The sequence below is a fragment of the Malaclemys terrapin genome, chromosome 11 (genome assembly GCF_027887155.1).
Source record: "Malaclemys terrapin pileata isolate rMalTer1 chromosome 11, rMalTer1.hap1, whole genome shotgun sequence".
NCBI lineage: Eukaryota > Metazoa > Chordata > Testudines > Emydidae > Malaclemys > Malaclemys terrapin.
This window is the reverse complement of record NC_071515.1, coordinates 46606712-46622711: the sequence shown is the minus strand read 5'-3', so window position 1 is coordinate 46622711 and position 16000 is coordinate 46606712. Positions and strand designations below refer to the sequence as shown.

The 16000-nt window shown below is 38.4% G+C and overlaps 1 protein-coding gene across 1 annotated transcript in view; it reads right to left on the bottom strand.

Annotated features, from left to right (window-relative positions):
* KCNH7 (potassium voltage-gated channel subfamily H member 7) overlaps positions 1 to 16000 on the bottom strand; it is a 333075-nt gene that overhangs the window by 143447 nt on the left and 173628 nt on the right. The gene's annotated exons all lie outside the window — the stretch shown is intronic.

Sequence of the window (16000 nt, the reverse complement as noted above, 5' to 3'; positions counted from 1 at the left end):
CCAACACATGAAGCATTTTTTATTTAAATAAGGCCATTGTTGGCACAGATTAAATGTGTCTTCTAATAGCTTATCATGTGAACTTGTTCCAAAAGACTTCTCAGGTAAGTTGCCACTTTCTTTTGGTGCCCTGGTTTTTATTCATTGGAAATGTTTTGAACATAAACACACAGCATCACATTGTGGAGGTATTCAATATCAAATGCCACCAGCAAGCTACCCCATCAACCACAATGCTTACTGGAGAACACAAAGCCACATTCGCTTCCTAAATGTCAGGGATTCTTGAAGCTTTTTGGTTTGGTTACAATAGAGAGAATCACTTATGAAATATTTATGTGTGTAAATATATAGCTATTATTATTTTGGGGTCTTCACAATGGCATTTTGATTTTACATTAAAAATGATGTTCATGGAAACAAATCCTTTGTTTTTAACTTGATCATACTCACTGGTGATTCACATTCTATCATCAAACACATCTCCAAACCTTGATAGCCAAGGTTTTCTAACTTGAGTACCTGATGTTAAGCACCCAAATCCACGGTGACAGACCTAATTCACGAGGCCTGAATTTCAGAGATGCTGACCACCACAACTCTTACTGAATTCAACAGGAGGTATGATTGCTTAGCACTTCTGAAATTCAGTGCCCTTTTACATACATATCCCTTAGTAGGGATTTAAAAGTTTTGTCCTATGTTCATCATTATAATTTTCCTTGGAAAACTGATATTGGACAAAGTCATTAGCTTCCCTCTGATTCCTGGTGTTACATGAGTGGAATGCAGTGATTCCAAGGTGCCACAAGTACTCCTGTTCTTTTCCCAATAATAATGTGATTGCTGTAAGCAATAAGATAATATTCTCCTAAAAGCTTCACACAAATACAACTGTGAGCAAGTGTCTTCCCAAGATGAGCAAGAACATCATTTGTAATTGATCCATTTGAATGTAATAATCAGTGAAATTCGACAGGCAGTGTAATTTTTTTAAGGACAGATCCTGATCTGGGTCTCACCACAATAAATCAGAAGTATCGCCACTGAAAAAAGAAATACTCAAGATTTACACCATTGTAACTGAAATCAGAACCTGGCCCCTAATATTTAAGGTAATATTTGCTATAATGTGGTATTTAAGGCAGCTGGAGCTATGGCTAAAAACGGACATGCTTCCCCTTCAAGTTTTGCAGCTGTACCTTCAATCCATTTAATAAAACAGTTAAGCTGTGGCACTTGCCATGGTTACCATGGTAACAAAGGGGATGACTTTAGTAAACAGAAAATAAGCAATTTAAGACTGTTCCATGAGAGCTATAAATAGAAATGCTGCAGGCCAAGCATTGCAACATAGACTGGCTAAACAGAGAGTCTGAAGAGAGGCTAGAAATAACCATTATGTTTTCAGCTAATTAACCAAAATACGTATTGACTTTTAAGACTTAAAATGACATTTCTTGATTCAATTTGAAAGACATTGTTACTTTCGAGTCACAGCTTGTTATTTTGAATTTTTCAGCATGTGGATTCTGTTGTGACATGCAGTTTTACTAATCAAGTGATGATCCTGCAACCTTCCACCTCCTGCCTCATGGAAAAATCAAAGGGCAGGAGATTGTCTTGGGAGGAAACTCACATGGATTTGAAGAATGCTAAACTCCAGTGGATCAAATGTTTATGGTTTTGGGAAACAAGGATGACAGTGACCCACAGCATTGACTAAACACATGCTCAAGGCTACCTTTTGCACACAAGGGAGTTTTAGCTTCTGACGTCTTCCAACAGCACGAAGTATTAATGCTATTTCACATTTACAGAGAAGATTTCACTCCCAAGCATGTACAAAAGATATGTACACCATAGGTAGCGATTCACCTCTGTGGAGAAATACAGCACAAGAACATGACAGAAATTGAATAATACTGTGGCCAAAGGAAATTGCAAGGGGAATTTAGGAACACAAAGTGGGAGAGATCCTTAGCTGGTGTAAATCAACATAGGTCCAATGAAGTTGATGGAGCTATATCATTTACACCAACAGAGTATTTGGCCTAATGAATTTAACCAGGCTAGAATTTGTCCACCACACCAGGGCTTTTAAGAAGTGCCAGGGGGTATTTAATGACTACAAGTGATCAGAGTCTACATGTTACATCTCATCCAAGAGATAGCACCTGCAGAAACACTCCACCTTTAAGGGAAAGGTGTGCCAGCTAACCAATTCCGTAACACTACTTCCTGTACCATATAGGTGTTGCTTCAAGGCAGTCTATGATTCCACTGGAATATACACTTGATGCCAGTTTGGTTGTGTTTAAACCTTATAATGTGAACCAAATATAAGGTGACGCCATGATCTCTGCCTGAGTGTGCAGACAGCCTGAAAGATAGCTCTGAGAACTGCCTCCATTCATCTAACTAGGGAGTTTACTCTGAAAGTTAAGGAAAACCATGTGGAAAATTAAATGTCTAAATAGTTCACAGATGATCATTTTAGTGGAAACATCAAGGTAATATGCTTATCCCACATTTCCAATCCACCTCTCAAGCCTTTTTGAGTACCAAACTCTGTCTCTGCCCTTTACCTAGCTGCCAAAATCTCTAGCTTCCCTGTGACAGCTTCTACAATGCAACTAAGTGTGATTGATATAAAAATTAGCAGCACATTGAAAACTGAAATGTGGGGACAGCCTAAAATAAACTGAAGTTAATATCAAAATAAATATGACAGAGATTATTGTATTGATTGTACTATCACCAAAAACTTCCATTCTGCTGTACTGGACTACACAGTATGCAGGAAATCTTAAAGTAGAATTTAGACCCAGTTTGCTGATCATTAGTGAAGGCCTTGCTTCCAGAGCCACCTCACCAAACCAAACCCCTTCTAGTTTATGAGGTCTGACAGCCTCAGAGCACAAGGGGCTATGGTACCAGCTAAGCAGCATAATTCACTCTTAAGTAACATTTCGTTATGATGTCAATATCGCAAAAGCTAGATTATTTGTATCCAAATGAAAATAAGTAATGTAAGAATAAGACAAAATGCAACTGTGACTATAAAACACCAGAGTAAAGAGATAAATACGTGGCTGGGGAAAAAAGTAGCTGATGCTCTAATGAAGCTGACAGTAATGAAGGAAGTAATAAGTAACTTGTTTATAAACAATATTATCCAATATTTGCACTCTTAGTCATTCAATTACTTGTCATGGCACTCAGCATGATTTCCATGATTGTCCTCTTTATTGAAACATTCTGAAAGTAGGAAATGCCTCTGATGAGCAATAAAAATTTTAATGAAGTTTCTGGAATTTGCAATTCTTATCTGTAGCCACTGAGAAAGCAGAAGATGTGTAATCAGAATAATTATTAAAATTACACCTTTATTAACAAATTGATTAAATATCCAAGTGGTATTTGAAATTAGATTAGTGTGCTGAAAGACAAAAGCTTCACTCTCTCAGCTTTTTAAAGAATATTATTCAGGAATTGTCATGAAATATGATCATTTACTTTATCATTGAAAACAATTCTAAGCATATATAGTTAAAATTATTACTGTGATGGACGCTATATGAGTAGATTGAGAGACGCTGGAGAAAAGTTGGAAATTTCCTTGGCAGTATGAATTCCATGTTTAGAAAAGCTCTTTCTAAATAGTAGCCCAGTATCTCCTTCTGCTTATTCCTGAATTTAAGTCAAAATCATGGGTGTCTGACATTTTATTGAAATCAGTGGCAGAAACGCTATTGTCTTCAATGAGAACAGGATCTAGGTCCATACGCTGCAGTGGAAATTAATTTGATGTTAGAAATCCAGCATTATGATTTTACAACAGGATCCTATAGAGAAGATGGGCTAGGATGGAGCAATCCCTTGCTGAAATACTGTAACCCAGACACCCCTTAGCAAAAGGTCCCATGTTCTTTGCAAATAACTCTCACTTCAAATCTAACAAACTCACACTGCTAAACATGTCTTACAGAACATTTATCCACAAGAGTAACAAAAAAGGTATCTACAGAAAGCTCATAACTTGTAGAGATTCATAATCACTGTGAGATGTGTATGGAGAATAGTTAAGGGAAAATATATTATACTGAAAGTATTCTTTATGGACTTGGAGTAGAAATTAGTCCCCAGGAGGTAATGTGTCTCAGAGGTGACCCATTCAAGCAAAAGGGAGTTGTTACCCCTCTCTAGTCAGCGAGCGAGGTAATGCAAGGTTCTATAGTCTACCTTTGCCCCATCCTAAAACAGTGAATGGAAAACCATCAATGGCAATTTAAAATGATGGAAACTACTTGGAGGTTAAAGGGAACATTACAGCAGGCAAGAGATCACCCTGGCTATGAATAAAGTCAAAAGACTGTTCAAGTATAACAGAGTAAAGGGACAGGCACCCTGGATCCATTCACGGTGGAAATCCATTAAAGAGTAGGAGGCTTTTATGAATGTTTGGATCCTGGTTCTTGTGAAACCAACCAGTTCTGCAATTGACTGAACTTGGGGGAGGGGACGACACACTTTATTAGATAGGAAAGGTAACTATTGATAAGTGTTGGCGTTTTATGATTTTGTTTAGTATTGTAACCAGTTGTTTCCACCACTTTCTCTCCTTTTTAGATAAAGCTTTATTCTTTCTTTATTCTTTCTAAGCCTTTGGTTTTTATCATAAGTGCTGTGTGGTTTACAGGAGTGGTGGCTTAAGGAAAACTGATAAACTGGGGTTCACTGCATCTTTGGATGCAGAGCACCTGCAATTTCTGAGAGTAGCCACTGTCAGGGGTGGATATCACAAGGGAATGATCTAAAAGGACTTGGGGGCAACTCTTGTTGTCCTCCAAGGTGAAGATAAGGTTGGCATAGCCCAGAGGATAGTGTTTGAGTGACTGAAAGACTGGAACTGACTCCCTCTCACTGGAGGCAGGGGATAACAGGGTGACTTACAGTCCTGGGTGCCCTGAGAACTGTCACAAAGACACATGTTATTACTGATAAATAACTAATCTGCTTGCTTTGTACTATGCTGGTGATGCACAAAGCATACTGATGAATCTGGCCCATTAAAATCTCTTTCCCTTTCAGGTGACTTTAAGTCAGCTTTGTATGAAAGATTTCCTCAGTATGTAGAGCCCTATTTATCCACCTTTCAGATAAAGCCACACTCATTCATTCACATGATAGTAGCTACTTTTTACATTTGCAAGTGAACTAATGGCAACAATAACACAATAGTCAGTGCATTCTGAATCATAAAACTGTCTCCATTCTCACATGCAAGAGTGTGACCAGCCACCTTTTGAAAAATGACATATGCCAAACAGCTATTTTAATTCAGCTTGTCTGAGACTGAGATTTTCACAGAGCATTACATGTGCCATGCTCACAGAATCTCTGAAAAATGAGAGACTGTGGCATCTAAGTAATTGCCCTAAACCTGCAGGAAGCCAGAATTTCACTCGTGGGAGACACAGCCATCATCATTGTATTGGGACACCCATTATGTCACTTTGAAAGGGTTCATCACTGTTGCTTGAAAGTGTGTGACAGTTTTTATCAGGCCTCCCCACTTCTGCATTTCACTGAACATCAGGAGAAATTCTGCCCCTTGAAGTCAATGACAGTTTCACCATTGAGTTCAGTGGGTTAGGATTTCACCCATCATGCTTTGAAATCAATTTTGTCTCCCTGTGCTGCATTTTTGACTTCTCAGGCAATTTTTTCACATCTGCTGCTGCTCTGGGTAGCTGAGAAGGGAGGCAGAAACATAGGGGTTTGCAGAGCTGAGCAAATCATTGATGTTTTGGCTTAATGGATAAACCAAATAAAGAAAAACATTCATTTGGGGTCAAACAAAATGGTTTGTCATTCTGGTTCGTTTAATTGTTTGTGTGGTTTTTATTCCCCTCTCCCTTTATTTAAAAAAATAAATCTAACTACATTTCTAAAGGGAACCTCTTTTTGCAATGAAAAATCAAAACACTTCCATACAAGAATGTCAGAAGGAAACGTCTTGACTTTTTCTAAATTTTTTCAGCTGAAACTAGACACAAATTTGACCTGACTATTTGACCACAAAGTTTCAGTCGCCCAGAAGCTGCATTTTTCAGCTGATAAATGATTGTCCAAAAAATGTCGCCCAGCTCTGTTTGTATTATGCCTCCTGTGTGTGCATGGCGGTGTGTCCATACACCAACTACACCCACTCTGATGCCGTCAAACACAAAGAGGAGTTATGACACCCTCCTGCTGCAGCTGCTGTGGCCTTCAATTCCCGGAAAACCCAGAGTGGCTGCTGCCACAATCCACACAGCTGCTCCTTCCTGGCCTGAAGGTGCTGATGAGAGATGTGCAGGGAAGGAGAAATGGAAAGAGCAAACACCGGGGAGAGTAAATGGGCTGTCCGTGAGAGAGTGGAGGCTGTAGTGCTAGGCAAATCATTTCCAGAATCTGCCTCATGTTTATCTCCAAATAAAGATTTGAATGAAACACGTGAGTGACTGTTTCAGGGGAAAATCCAAACAACTACATAACATAAATCCTTTATGATAATACAGAGAATGGGGAAGGCATGGCGAGGTGGGGAAGCAGGGTGGGAAGAGGGAAAGCTGCCTGTTCTTTCCTGAAACGTTCACGCCATTTTTTTGTCCTCAAGATACATACTCAAAACACATGCCCTCAAGGAGATGGAAACTCAGCAAAAAAATTATAATCTCTTAATTAAAGATTATTTTAAACTTTTAAAATAAATTATAAATTACTTGCAACAAAACATGGGTATTTCACATTTCAGTCCCTTGTACTTTTTTGTTCAAGTCACTCATTAGCAGGTTTGAAGGTTGGGCATCATTGTTATTTAGGCAAACTGATTAGAATGAATGAAACAACTTTAATTTCCAGCATCTATGTGCCTCAGTTGCAGCTGCAACTCTCTATAGTGTTTATTTGTTTGGCATGAATCTCACCATTTATGGCATCTTTTGTCTATCTAGCTAGAGAGGGTCTGGACAATTGAGATTCATCTTGAGAATATATGCCTGGTACTGCACAGAATGAAGAATACATATGGGTACATTTGTCTCTCACTGCAAAATATTCTGTACTTTTTTTAAAGGGACACTCCTTATTTGTTGCCTAATGTCCCCTGTCCCACATAAAATCAATATAGGATACACTATTGTCACATACTTCTACAGCAGTAGTGCAACTAATCATACACTATTGTAAATATTTATGCTTTTGTGTTAATAAGATTTTACCATGAATAAAAAACTAAGGTGCTGTCCTTTAAAATATAGATTCTGTCCTGTATTTATCCTACAGCTCTCCTTCATTTCCCCGAAATGTGTGTGGTCACCTTAGCTGCCTATGCTACCTCCTTGAATATGTCTCCACATTATTTACTTTAGTATTACACACTTATTTCTTTTCCATTTTGTAGCATATGTACACTTTACTTAAAGCAAACAATACTGGTGATCAGCAATCCAGCCTGGGTTACATTATTTATTAACTAAAGCAGTGTTAATAGGGTGAGCAGATGTCCCAATTTTATAGGGACAGTTCCGATTTTGGGGTCTTTTTCTTATATAGGCTCCTATTACCCCCACCCCATCCCAATTTTTCATATTTGCTGTCTGTTCACCCTAAGAGTTAATGAAACAGAGGTTTCCATGAACAGGATTTTCTACCTGCTTTCATTTTCAAACCAATGGCTGGCTAGAAGCTTGTGAGGGATATACTGCATAACAGATATATTTTATTCTGAACATTTCCACAGTGAATGACACAAGTTCACATCCTCCCTCTATGATATTCTGTCCATGCTAGTCTCCTGATGAAAACTGTTCAAGGTTGCAAAGAGCATTTTGCATATTCTTGGCTCATATAGTTCCAAAAAGACTAAACAATCATGAAAAGGCACGGAGAGTTGAATTGTGAAAGATCCGCACTTGTGATTATACTAAACATATGTGCAATATTTTTCTTTTATAATCATGTCCAGACTATTCATACATGAACATAAATACAAGACCTTTTGGTTCTAATCTTAATACCCATATCTTTTACCAGAGAAGGGTACAGGACCCTGGCAGGCAATGGGTTAAAACCTTGCTTCAGCAGCCAGATGCTCCTGCAGAGCTGCCAAGATTGCAGTGAAATGAAGACACCTGACAATGTGATAGCTTGTCATTTACTAACAAGGCTAGTGAAGAAGCTGTTCTTCAAAAAAGCCCCGCCTTCTCAGAGAGGGGATATAAAGAGAGTAAAGGCACAGCTGTTTAAAAAAAAAAAAAAAAAAAACAACAACCCAGACAAACCCAAACGCACAATCATCTAACAAATGGGTGTTCTATCTTGTGTGATCTCTGAGAGCTACTGCTGGGGAAAAAAAACACCATTTACTTTGTGCTTTGAGCTCAGATTCTGGCTGAGGAAAAAAAATTCTATTTTGATGGGTTAGGCTAAAGGTCAGGAATCAGGACTCTTATTGTTTGTCCTGAAACATTTGTAAATGAACTCCCTGATTCTTGAAGTCTACTCTAAGCAAGCAGAACCCTTTGCCAAGCTTCTGCTGGCTTTTGCTGTATGCTATCATGTCAGTGATGTTCTTCTAATATTTAAACAAAGGCTGCTTGTAAAAAAAGAAAAAGGAAAAAAGAAAGTATTGCTCCTTAATCTGTGATAAACGGAGTGGGGGAGGGTGCTCACCTAGAATAGTACAGGACTGAGATCTATTAAGTTGTGTTCTCATTCAAACAAAAGTGATTTCTCAAAAGCAAGGCAGGAGGCAACATCACTTTGCAAACAAACTTTAGTGTCCTTGCTGGAGATGTTTATAGCTTGTTGCTGAAGGGATGAAAGCTCTATAATCTAGGGTAAAATTTGAGGGTATCCTCTCTCTGAAAAATGTCCTTGTAAATTTGTGACAGTTGGTGCTATCTGGCCATTTCCAAAGTAAAAAAAAAAAAAAAAAAAAAAAAAGCTTTTCAGTAGCATGTTTATAAACCTTATAGTTGAGTAACTTCTCCCAGGGATAATTTTTAGTAGTAGCCAGAGATCAGGAAAATTACCCCAATTGCCTCTAACCCCATTTAGTCCGCTGATAGTATTAGAATAAGGGGCTCTCCACAAGCTTGCCAGCCTATCTCATTATCACTTATAGGAAAATTAGTGAAACATTTCCACCAACGTTTCCAGCACAGTCTTCCTCTAGAAAATTTCCCCATTTCTCAGTGAAACAAATTCAGAACATTGGGCAAGAACACTGGAGCTAACTGGATGATTCAGAAATACCTGCGTGAAAGAAAGATCTAACAAATCTACATGTCAGTAGCTGCTTTTTGCCCTTTTGCTCTCGGGATTCAGTTTGCCCCTATATCTTCTGAGCCAGCTGAGTTTTGAACACTCTGCTCAAAATATGTCAAAAATTTGGCCTTCAAATACAAGATGTCTATGTCTTTTTCCTGGATTCTCATTACACTGCAATACACTGGAAACAAGAGGAACCTCTGAGAATAAGAATCCTTTGCACTTGTATAGTGCACCCCTTCCAAGAACCTCAAAAAACATAACACACATTAATTAAGACTCACTAGTCTGCTGCAAAGTATGTAGGTATTAGTCTGTTCATTTTACATGTGGTCAGAGTGTAGAACAGAGAAACTAAATGACCTGTCCAATGTGACACTGCAGGTCAATGAAAAAACCAAGCACAGAAACCAGAAGTCCAGGCTTTATCTGCTACACCACAGTCCCACTCTATCAAACTGTGCATAGTTTATTTCCATACACAATTTCTGGGAATGGGCTGTATAATTCCCATCATTTTAACCTATGCAATTGGGGCTGCGACTTTACATAACCATTTTCCAGCTCCAGTTGATTGAAAATGAGCTACCTTGTGTGGCAAGAATGGGGAATTCACAAGTTTCCATTAAACTGCTGCAGATGGATCTGTATGACTGTCTCTTTTAAAAGATTCATTGCGGAGGAGCAACTAAAAATAGCTGGCAGGTTGAAATGTATTATGTCCCTCTTCATTGCAGGAGCTACATTTGAGGGGGGATGGGGAAAGAGAGGAAGAATATATTTGGCTGGTATTTATTAGGGAACTTACAATGATTTAATGGGACCTGCTCCCCTTGACAGTTCACTGCACCCTCCATATCAAATAGATATTCAGTGTATTACTGATGTGACTGCTGATACTAAGACTTCTGATTTACATGATTGCTGTAGAGAGTGTAAGTAAGGCATATGCTTACAGTGTTGGAGGGGGGATAAATTTTGAGTTAGCCAACTATAAAATTAACCCCCTGCAGACTGTGGAGCTCCCAGCAATCATCTGGCAGTCTGAAAAGTCCCAGCATTCTTAAGACTTCATTTTCTTTTACATTTATCCCATTTATAGTATATTTTAATAGCTACACCCCGCCCTAGCATTTCTTATAATACAGAATAGACACAATTATTGCTAAACTCATAATTATTAATATCTACGCCTACACTCTAATAGAACCAGGGTGATTAACTGTAATGCTGAGTACATTTTATATGAGAGGATAGTTTCATGGTGCTGTGTTATTTAACCATACATAAAAACTCTCAGAAAATATAGAGTGATTAAATATTTTACAAGGAAAAAAGAATCAAACTGTGAAATAAAAAAATCAAGCATAGAGATCTGTATGTGTGTGTAGAACATGGACTATAAGAAAAGCAATATAAATATCGACATATAGAAAAATGATGAACTATGTCTATGAAACAAGGATACAAGGCCATATCAGGCTCCAGGCGTCACATAAGTTCATGCCTAAAAAGATGTGGCTGAGAGAGGAACTGCAAGATAGAATTTTTCTCCCTGTCTAGGCTTCCTTAAAATCTCTAACTCAAACTGTGCCAGAGCTTCAGAGGGGATGTTCTGGGATGGGGATTATAGTCAGAGGGCTCGATTCACATATTTCTGTGTGGATGCCTCCTGACTTGGCCACTCATACAGATTATGCCTGATGCTGCCAGGAGCATGCCTAGGGGCAGTGCATGGGGCTGCAGCCGCTCTGAACATGAGCTCACGTTAGTGATGCTTTTGCAGCAATGATGTGTCAGTACTAGTTGGAAGTAGTTAGGGACTGACCTGGCCTATAAACTTTACAAGGAATCTACTAAGCATTGTCTTTTGTCTGCAAACATAGCAAGCAAGAGCACTTCTCATTAGCAATCCTTCCAGGTTGTCAGCATGCATGTTCCTGCCTCCGCATATGCAGTAAGTATGTTCTGCCTGATTGCTTGGGGTCTGTGTCCCACACAGTGCTCCAGCAAATGCTAAGCAGCCAGGCAGGGAGAGCCTGGGCAAATTGCTCAAATGACCACATCTCAGGAAAACCTTTAACTGTTAAATCTGTTAACTCCTTGCATGTTGACTGTTGAATGGCTGGGGAGGTTTTTCTTTGCCCCTTCTTTATTATGACTCTATCTGTTACAGACTGTGGAAGTCCAGCTGCAGCAAACTTACTAGAGTTCATCTTTTCTAAACCCATACTCATACGAGAACATGCCCTTTTACTTTAGTGCATCCACAATACAGTCAAGCTGAGCAGGAGCTGAAATACGAGCTATCTAAGGGGTACCAAAATGTCAGATCCTTGGCAAGAATTGCATTTTATAGCGATTGCAAGAGAGGATCTGGAGTTGGACACCATAAAACAAAAAACACTCTTTGTCTTGTGTGTGTGTGTGTGTGTGTGTGTGTGTGTGTGTGTGTGTGTGTGTGTGAAATATCCCCAATGAATTGTCATTCTACATGAGGTCAGTGTTGCTTATGAATGGCTTGTGAATAAATGGCACAGATTTTCAGTTGCACCTAGTTGTAGCAATTGGTTAAATTCAGTCAGTAATAACTTAACCCAGCCAGTAATAAAGAAGCAGGATATATTGAGTGCAAATGGGTTGAAGTTATGTTTTTATATGAATTAACAGGGGTTTGTTTGTGAGTGTGCAAATCTCTGGTAATCAGGTTTCTGCAGTTCTAGGTTTCCATTCATTTTTCAATGTCTGTGAAAGACAGAGACTTGTTAAATAGAAAGGTCAAAGTGTTTGGAATTACATTAATTCCTTGTAATTCCATGTAGTTGAAAAAGTTTCCAAAAATGGAGGGATTTTTACTGTGCCTGTACACTTTTTGTGGTTTTGGTAAACATTTCCACAAAGTTTATTAAAAGCAATAGCCCTATCCACTTACAATCAGATACCAAAAGTGTAGATTCAGGTATTAAACTTCTCTTTAAAAAAAACAATGATGGGACACTTCCTCTTTCAGAACATTTTTGTAATGGAAACATGAAGAATTACAGAAACTTTAGTGCCTGTTTATAAATATCATGAGATTATTGTAAGGTAAAATATCCCTTAAACATAAAAATATGTTAAAAAAATGTGGACAAACAGAAATAGTTACACATTCATTATAACTAGATAGCTTAGACTTAACATTTATTTAATCTTACATACTAAATCTGGAAATGTTCTTTTTGTTTTCAGCTGATCCCCATCTACACCCTCATTAGAAATTTTGCACCTCCAGGTATGCAGTTGAGAAATGTCTCATTATGTTCAGGAGGAAAAGGAATGCAGGCCTGTCAAATATTGTCCTTCATGCAGAAAAAGTGCAGACTAAGACATTTATGTGAAAGTAACCTAATTTCTTTTCCCAAATTAAACCATGTCAAATATTCTAGGCACTGATTTAAAAACACTCCAAAGCAACAAGGGGAAAAGTTTAAGGCTGAAACGCCAACCTTTTAATTTGTCTCAATTCACCCAATGTCTTGAAGCAGTGTGGGCTGTACAGTATGGGACCAAATTCTATTGTTAGCCCTGTGCAACTCCATTGAAGTCAAGGCTTTTGTGATTTAATTGTTAGTATCAAAAAGCAGAACAGTTTTAAACTTATGGAGATGACCAATATGATAAACCAATTCTAATTGCTTTGTAGATCTGGGCCTGAACTGCAAAACTCAGTCAGGCATAGTGGCTCCAGACACAGAAGTAGACAGCACCCACTACTGCACCCTTTCACAAGCGCATCATGTGCTCAGTGTAAGTGCAACATGCACTCTGCTGGCCAGTACTGTCTTCCCAGTACTGTCCAAGGAAGCTGGCACCAAATGTCTCCTTATAATTATGGATGCGTGAAGTCTGGGGCTTAGTGTGACCAGACAGCAAATGTGAAAAATTGAGATGGGGTTGGGGGATAATAGGAGCCTATATAAGAAAAAGACCCCAAAATCGGGACTGTCCCTATCAAATCGGGACATCTGGTCACCCTACTGGGGCTCCTCCCAACACTCTCTATGGGGGCTGGCACTGGATGTTTCCTTATACTCAGAAGAACAAAAATCCCAGACTCTGTGCAGGAATTGAAAGCAAAGGGGTATCTCATTATGGACAGCTATTCAGGGCTGGGCACAGTTAAACTCACATTGTACAGATCATAAGTATCATTAGCATTGAATCCAGGAACTTGACTCTGGAAGAACAGAACTGAAAGCTACAGGGAACACACCTGATGGGCATCCTTGTAATATGAAGCAAGAAACTACCAAGAAAGGATCTTCAACCATCTGAAGAAGACAAGCAATCATCATCAGCAACTCCATATTAAGGAGAGTGGACAGAGAATTCAGAAAGGGATATAAGGACAACTAAATGGTGTTCTATTTCCATGGAGTAAAGACACAAGCTGTAACTGCAAGATCAGACAGGATTATGAAATTGTAAGACAAGTCTTCATTGGTGATGATACACATTGGAACCAATGATGGGGCATCATGTGAAACTACACAGATTGTAGAAGAGAGAGCTGAAGAAGAGGATATACCAGTAATCTTCTTGGAGATCTTTCCAGTCCCATGGGTAAAAGGCAGAAGCTAGAAAATGCTGAAAGTGAACCGCATGTTGCATGACTGGTGTGAAACTGAAGGTTTTGGGTTTGTGGAATTTTGGGCCACATTCCAGTGGGAGATGGGACTATATGAATAGGTTGGCCTGCATCTCAGAGGTAGGGGGCTAATTATCTCAGTTGGAGATTGGTTGGAGCAGCCAGGAGGGTGTTAAACTAATAATGCATGGGAAGGGTGCAAAGGGGGCAAAAGCAATCCAAATTGATCTGATATGGCAAAGAATATGAAGAGAAGGCATTTTTCAGTTGCTTATATACCAATGCTAGGAATCTGAGTAACAAGCAAGAGGAATTGGAAATTCTCATTGATGAGAAGAAATTTGATATAATTGGCTTCACTGAAATCTGGTGGGACTATTCGCATGATTGTAAAGATAAAAACACTGGTTATAACCTGTTTAAGGAGGACAGAATGGGTAAAAGAGGTGTCTATGGGGGGGTGACAGTCTATGTTAAAGACACCAATTCCTATTTCAGAGTTACCGATAAATCTGAACCATAGGATCTTGAATGCAAACAGATCAATGTGCTAACTAACAAAGCCCAGGAGGAGGTCCTATTGAGGTCCTGTTAGAGACCACCAAATCAAACCAGAGAACAGAATGAATTATTCCTTAAGCACATGTCTGTAGTGTATAGAAAGCACAATTGTGTTGCAGTTGAGGACTTCCATTTGAGAGACATCTGCTGGAGATCTCATTCAGCCAGTAGTAAAACATCACTAGAGTTTCTAAATATTTTGGATATTAATTTCTGAACACAAAAGGCATTGCACCCAACATGAGGTAACTCCATTTTGAACCTCGTTATGATGGATAAAGATTAATTAATCACTGGAAAGGAAGCTGGTGGCTGCCTAGGGACCAGTGATCATGACCTGATTACATTCAATATGGACAAGCACAGGATATTCTCATCCAGTAATATGTATATACACTTTGCATTTCAAAAGGACTAATTTCCAAAACTGAGTTAGAATATGATCAAAGGTGATTGGTAGGAAAAATTATACAGAAAATTTTGAATGAAAACTGGAGGTTCCCTAAGAAAACTTTATTAGAGGTATAAAAAATCACAACTCTAAAAAAGTCCATCCTGGTTCAGTGGCAAAGTGTAGGCAGCAATTAGAAATAAAACAGCAACATATAACAAATGGTAAAAAAGGGGAAAGATAGCTATTAATATAAATTAGAAGTTATGAAGTATAGAAAATTGATAAGGGTAGCTAAAGGAATCAGATAAAATTCCTTGTCTAGTAGGGCTAAGGATGATAGAGTTTTTCATGTCTATTGGGAACAAAAGAAATCCTTTTACGATGGTATAGACCCTATTATTAGATGGAGATGCTACAATTGTTAATAATGATGCATAAAAGATAGAAGAGTTCAATTAATCTTTTCTGTATTTGGAAACAGAATGATGTACTGTACCACATAAGGATGCTGAAGTACTTTCCAGTCCATTAGTAAACAACATCTACTAGGGATAAATGTTTTTAAATCATTGCCTCTCAAAAACTTTCATTCAAAGTCCTAAAAAGAGATGGCTGAGGAGATCACTGGCCTGCTGACATTAATTTTTTATAAATCTTGGAATACTAGGGAAATTCCAGAAGACTGAAAGAGTGCTAATGCTGTGACAATATATAGAAAGGGTACACAGAATGACCTGGGTAACTATGGGCTGATTAGCCTGACATCAGTCTCAGGTAGAATAATGGAAAAGTTGATACTGGATTCAGTTAATAAAGAATTAAAGTATGGGAATGTAATTAATGCCAGCCAATATAATTTGATGGAAAATAGGTCTTGTTAAAAAAAACCCTGATTTTATTTTTTGATGAGATTACAAGTTTGGTTGATAAAGGTAACTGCACAGGTGTAATATACTTTTGTAAGTCATTTAGCTTGGTTCTGCATGACATTCTGATTAAAAAAATATCACTATAAAATATCAATAAAGCACCTGTTAAGTGAGTTAAGAACTGGCTAACAGATTTCAAAGTAGTCAACAATGGAGAATCATCAG